Genomic DNA, 7,092 nt, shown 5'->3' with positions numbered 1-7,092 from the left:
CTTAAATCATTCGTTGACATCTATGCTGATGACACGACCATCTATGACAACACATCAAAGGCTGTAGATGACAAAGTTCTCCCTGATTCTCTCTCCTCTGATCTAGAGCGTGTGGTTCAGTGGAGGAAGATGTGGCTGGTTACCTTTAATGCATCTAAAACCAAACTCCTATCTTTACATCATCAACGCTCTGATCCCCATCTGGCATCAATTGAAATGGATGGCTCTCGTCTAGCCCCATGTTTTGACAAGCTTCTGGGCTTGACCTTTACTCCTGATCTGAAATGGAACACGTACATCAAGTCTGTTGCCAAGGTTGCTGGAAAGATGGTGGGATCCTTCTACCGCTCCAGAAGATCTCTCACTACTGATGCAATTCTCTATCTATATAAAAGCCAAGTACGTCCAAGAATGGAATACTGCTGCCATATCTGGGCAGGAGCTGCTAAAAACAGCCTATCCTGCCTTGACAGAGTACAAAATAGACTTTGTGGCTTAGTGGGGGGTTCCCTTTTCTCTTCCCTGCAACCTCTCCCCCACAGAAGAGACGTTGCGAGCCTATCTTTGTTTTATCGTTATTTCCATGGCAGGTGCTCGTGTGAGCTCCAATCTCTGGTCCCCCTTCGCCAATCTTTTACGAAAAACACCTGTTTAGCTGAAACCACTGTCAAAAATTTCCCCCACTCTTTATCTGTGCCTAAATCAAAACGTAGATTTGATGAACAAAGCTTATTTCTTAAAGCTGCACGCCTGTGGAACTCTGTTCCGTCTGCCTGCTTCCCACCTGACTACAACCTGGATGTCTTCAAGTCCAACGTAAACAAATTCCTGATGAACCACCCCCTTAAGTAGAAACTTTATTAAATCTCCACACTAACGTACTGTACATGCAATAACCCTTATCAAGGCCCGGAAGCCACTCAGGGATAAGTGGTGACCACCTTGTAAAAAAAAAAAAAAAAAAAAAAAAAAAATCACTGAAGTTGAAATATGAATAAAGAAATTTTAAAATTTCATCTGATGTCATTGTTGTGTTGAGTGTAAAAGCCAAACTAAAATACACGTCCTTTACCCTTAAGGCAGGGATCAAAATGTAGTTTCTGTTCTGATGATACACTAATAATTGATGGTTTGCACTTTGGGCAGGAAGCCCATAGAATCGAAATATGTCACAAACCTATACAAGACCAATACTCATACAGACCAAACCAGCGACGATATACAAGGTGTTTCAAAAAATTTAACATCCTTTCACAGGCCAATAATTTTAGCAATTTTTGTTGAAATGACCCCAAATTATGAACTCGGTCATAGAATCTACAAATCTTTGTTTTTTTTTTTCTTTGCAATGTTAACTAATAAAACTTATGATGTTCAATATAAAGTTTGTAGAGTTTCATTAAGAGACATTGAATAGTTTCAGAGATATTGGCATTTAAAATGATGGCAATTTTTTTTGGACACCCTGTAGATTCGCATTAGATCCTCTGCATAATCAGATGTACCGGCGATCTCTTTTCGCATTGTTCTGCAGTCCTGAACGTGCTGCCTCAGAATTGTGTGAATGAACATGTATCACTGACACATTTATGGAGTTCTGTATTGACTAACTATCATGATGCAACTCTGAATCTATCATGATATTCGTATGTTTTATACATTCCCTAATTAGCTTAGTAGCCTCTGTCTATTGCTAACGGTTTTATGATTGTGGCTTAATAAAAGGAAAATAAAAAGGATTTTGGAGATTTAAATATGGTGGTGGGGGAAGCACACAAATGAACAATGCACCTAAAGAAAGCTGGAGAACACATCGGTCAAAATGTAGAAATATAGACGGAGACAAAGACAATAGTCTCATATGATCCGTATTTATATGTGAAGAAAACTGAATTAGTGAAATGAATTCACTGTTTATCTTATTGGTTCACTTTTATTTTATTTGCAATAGATTCTTGCCTGGCTTGCACTATATTTCAAATAATGTCAACACATGCACAGTGGTCCCCTAGTAAGGTCACACAAGCCGGCAAAAACAACCCTATAGTTAAATATTTAAAGATTTATAAAGAATCGGAATAGGTAATTGTATAGGAATCGGGGAAAATATTGTAATCGTCTCATCACTAATACAAACCCAACTACAAACATATCTACCTTTTATATTTAGTCTGTGTGCTACACCTTGATTAACAACCCCATTTCAGCTTCCTTTTGTGTTACTTTGTGAACAACTTCCTATTTATTGTTCTGCTGATAAACCCATTTCTTTTGTCATACGTCTTTTCTCTTTCTACACCACTTCCCAACATTTGGTGGGGTGAGGGATGCCGATCATACTATACCCCCATCATCTATAGTATAAATCTCACCTGTCTGTTTAAATGTATGTATGTGTGTTTGTATGTCTCGCAAAAACTTTCGACAGAGGCGACAAATTTTCATGAGATTGGTATCATTTTGAAGTTCGATCCTTTGGAAGACAAATATAAAAAAATTGGCCCAAAACATTAATTCCTTCACCCTCAACTGGGCACTTTTCTACAGGGAGGGGTCTCTTTTTTGTTGACGATATTTTTTAAAGTCATTCCCTCTTTTCGATTGACTAGCCTTAATTTATACCTTTGTCACTTCCGGTTTGGTGATGGACGCAATAGCAAAGACGTCACCCCCCCCCATTCTTTTTCTCCTTCGTGGCACCCAGATTAGTATTGGATAAGAAATGAATTTTGAAATGAGTAAGAAATTATAAAAGTGATAAATGGCAAGAATAAATAAATGTTGGAAGATACACTGGAACTAATAAACTTGAAAAATGTCTTCTTAACACGTTCATCAAACAAAAAGCAGAAGCGACAGATTATGATTGTAAGATTAAAAATTAAATTTCAATTGTTTTATGAAGGTCAGACAGAATTTAAGACGACCTCTTTTGGATTCTAAAAAAAGGTTTTTATATAATACAGCTGACGAAGGAAACAATTGCAAAACAATTTAAAACGATTCTTATGTGTTGAACGTTGTATAATTCAAACTAGTACCCTCGCCTCAGATGATATACTTCTGTTGATTTAACCTCCGATCTCCTCCACATCTGGCTTGTTGAACTCTAGAATCCGCACAGCATTTAAAAGCGAACCCTTTTCATTGGTCAGCAAGTTACATAATGGATTCCATTCTAAAATTCAACAAGACGCACCTAAAGAATGCCAGACGTTACATCCAGCAAACGTCCGGGCCTTGATAAGTGGTGACCACCATGTAAAAACAAAAAACCCCAAAAAAACGTTTTGTGAGAAAAACATCGAATATGGAATTTTGAATGGAATCTTTTATTCAACCTCCAGCAGACTGTCACTTAGAATCGATTATAGTGCCACGGATCCATCTATTCTCATTTTAGATGTGTAGTGTTAACTATCGATTACTTCCTGTCGCTCGCTCTCATATTTATAGCCATTGCGTTTGGGAATGCTGTTGGGAGGTGATGATGGTCTAATGCAACCTTCAACATGGACTGACGATCAGGATGTCTAGTTCTTCCACAAAAAAATCATTTTCACTTAGAATGTTGGCAACCTTCACATAGCCCCTCTTGTGATCTGTCTTTCTGGAAAGCATTCTGACTAGAAAAATATCAGGGAAACCAATGCCAACAATAAAGTTTTTGAATTCATACAATATGATGATGAGCCATGGTGTTTTGTACAAAGTGAGAAGAAAGACGAGAAGAAATGTCATGCAAGTTAACAGCTTAATATTTTATTTGTATTTTGTTGTTGGCAATCTTCATGTGGTCCCCCCTTGTAAGTACCAAGGGTATCTGGGAAAAAGGGAGATAACCAATGCCGAACAAAAAGAAAAAAAGAAAAATCGTTAATCAAAATCTTAACTGGTTGATTCATAAGCATTGGAATTTTTGTTTCTTCTTTACATATAGAAAAGTCATGCAGGTCAACAGCATTACTATTAACATTTTGTATCTGGCTTTTATTTAGAATTTTACCTAATTAAAAAAAAAAAAAAAATATGATGTACGTACCCATCACAGAACAAAGATCTCATATTCCAAAAATCACAAACAAAAGATCAAGTAATTTTTCTAAGAAAATTAAAGTTTATGAGTAAGCAAAAAGAGACCATCTTGCATCACCATCTTAAAAAAAAAAAAAAAAAAAGAAAAAAGGGGGAGATAAGCCCGCAATAATTCAAAACTTGCCAGATCGCCTGTGTTATGCTTACAATTTCACAATCGCTTTAACATAAAAAAAAAAATCATTGATCAATTTACATGATTTTTGGAATATGACAAACTTTTGATAGAGGAAGCTAAATTTTCACGAGATCAATATTGTTTTGAAGCTCGACCCTTCAGATGACAAATATCGAAAAATTGGTTAAAAAGATTAATTCCTTCACCCTCACAACTGGGCAGTTTTCTACAAGGAGGGTTGGGGTTTTTTTTTGTGTCGCCATTTTTGCAAGTTATCGTATCGGTTGAAATGACTTTACTAATTTCAATGTTTCAAACTTACAGTCATGTCATGGAGGAGTGGGTAAGACGTCAAGTTTTCTTTCACTTCCTTTTCCGCCTTCGCGTCATGGGTTCGAGCCTGGGCATCCAGGCTAGTTTGTTAATAAAACTCAATGATGTAGAGATGTCTGCAATTTCATGTCATCCACACATACAATAAGTCACATGAAGACGTGTTAGTGTACAAATGTCAAAATGCTATGGATAGTATGTTTGTGTCCTACAGGCCATGCAGTTCTGCATAAGTCACCAATGAAGTCATGGACAAAGAAAGGATGATAGCGGAGAAATGGCAATCACAATCAGCTGTGAAAATTCACGGACAATATTATCTACTCTTCTGATTTACCCTTATATGTTGTACCTACTTTTAATTATTTATGATTTTACATTATTCCTTCATTCTCATTTCATAATGTAATTAAGGCAGTTGTTTTTTCTATATTTGTATAATTCTGGCCTTTCTGTTCTGATGAGAAGCACTTAGCTTCGAAATGCCATGTCCTAAAGGTTTTTTTTTTTTTTTAAATTGTTCTGATATAAAGTTATATGTAACTTTTATTCCTCATCTTTCATTTAATAAATATATATATATATATATATATAAAATAAATTTTGCTTATTAGCACATAAATTGAACATTACATTTGAAACGATAGTGTAATGAGGATACAAGAACAGTTGTAAAATCCGAAGCAATGAATACTGATGTATTCCAAAATAAATTGCGGGTATTTTTAAAGCATATTCCAGGCTGGAAGATAAAATCTTTGAAGATCCAAGTCATGTATTCATGAATATATGCATGTATGTGTGTGTATATATATACATATATATATATATATATATATATATATATATATGTATATATGAAATTTATTTATACAAACATTGATGGCTACATATGTGCATACATGTTTCTGTAATCACCCGCGTTGAGGGATTACGTCTTCAGGCCAAGAATTATCGAATTGTTCTCGACGATAATTCTTGGCCTGAAGACGTAATCCCCCAACGCGGGTGATTACAGAAACATGTATGCACATATGTAGCCATCAATGTTTGTATAAATAAATTTCCTATACCTGCTCTGTTTACTCATTGAGCACTCTTTGGTAGACACATGTTTCATTGGATGTACTTCTAGGAAACTGAACTCTACTGGCTATATATGTATATATATAAATAAATGAATACTGATATATTCCAGAATGAATTGTGAGTATATTTTTAAAGCATATTCCAGGCTGAACAATAAAATCTTTGAATATTCAAGTCATGCATTTGTAGTAATCCATTATTTTCGATGTGGTAGTATCTTTTGAAAAGTTCTTTTAATAACTATATATTCGCACAGGCAAACTACTAAATTGAATTAACTAAAAAGCAGTTTTTTTTTTATTTACTACTAGCATAGGTGCCCGGCGTTGTCCAGGTGTTTGGAGGTGTGTGTTGAGAAAAAAAAAAAAAAAAAAAGTGGTAGTAGGAAGGCAGGCTTGAACCCGTACCGCGAAAGAGGGGGAAAAAAAACGGGGAAAAAACGTGACGTCTTTGCTGTTATGGCCACCGCTAAACTCGAAGTGACGTAGGTTTAAATTAAGGCTAGACAATCCAAAAGAAGGGATGACTTTCGAAAATATTGGTGGAAAAAGCGACCCCTCCCTGTAGAGAAGTGCCCAATTGAGGGTGAAGAAATTGATGTTTTTAGCCAATTTTTCAGTATTTGTCGTCCGAAGGGTCAAACTTCAAAACGATACTGAGATTGCGAAAATCCGTCGCCTCTGTCGAAAGTTTTAGACAGGCATGCAAACATCCATACATCCATTTATATATTGGTAACTCAAATTTTCGACCCAAACGGATTAAAAAGCTTGCCCTATCTCTGAATACCCTTTATGTAAAATTTCAAATGTTTAGACCAGAAATTGTCTGAGTAATTTGGTAGAGACTGCAGAGATCAAAATTTGTTTAACTTCGACCCCTATTATGACCCCTTAACATTTGTTTTGGACTCAAATCAAGTTATTAAGTTAGATCCATGTCCAAAGAATCTATATCTAAAATTTCAATTGTTTGGACCCAAAATTGTTGGAGGAGTTTGGTAGAGTTCTCAAAGGTCAAATCGTTGAACTTTGACCCCTTAACAGCCAAATTTCTGGCTGAAAACGGATTACAAAGATTTTCCCAAATCTCATTACCCTGTATATCAAATTTCAAGTATGTAGACTGAAAATTGACAGAATTATTTTGTAGGGAAATGTACACAGACAGACACTTTCACAGATATATAGATTTGCTGAGAAATGTCTTTTATAGCCAATTTATTTAATTAATATATTCTTTCTTATAAGAAGAGTATTAGAAGTGTTTAAAGTATAATATAACGTTGAATAAACTAAAATAGTAAAAATAAATAAATAGGAAAATAATAAAACAAAATAGTAACAATAATGAAATAAACTAAATTAGTCTCAAATGCTTTTGATGAGGACTTGTGTAAAAATTTAGTTCATTCCAGTAATTTGCCTGCATGAATAGTTATTTAAAGGATTTTTCAA

This window comes from Euprymna scolopes, chromosome 32 (assembly GCF_053919585.1).
Source record: "Euprymna scolopes isolate OS-2025 chromosome 32, ASM5391958v1, whole genome shotgun sequence".
Lineage (NCBI taxonomy): Eukaryota > Metazoa > Mollusca > Cephalopoda > Sepiida > Sepiolidae > Euprymna > Euprymna scolopes.
Note: the sequence above shows the minus strand (reverse complement) of the source record.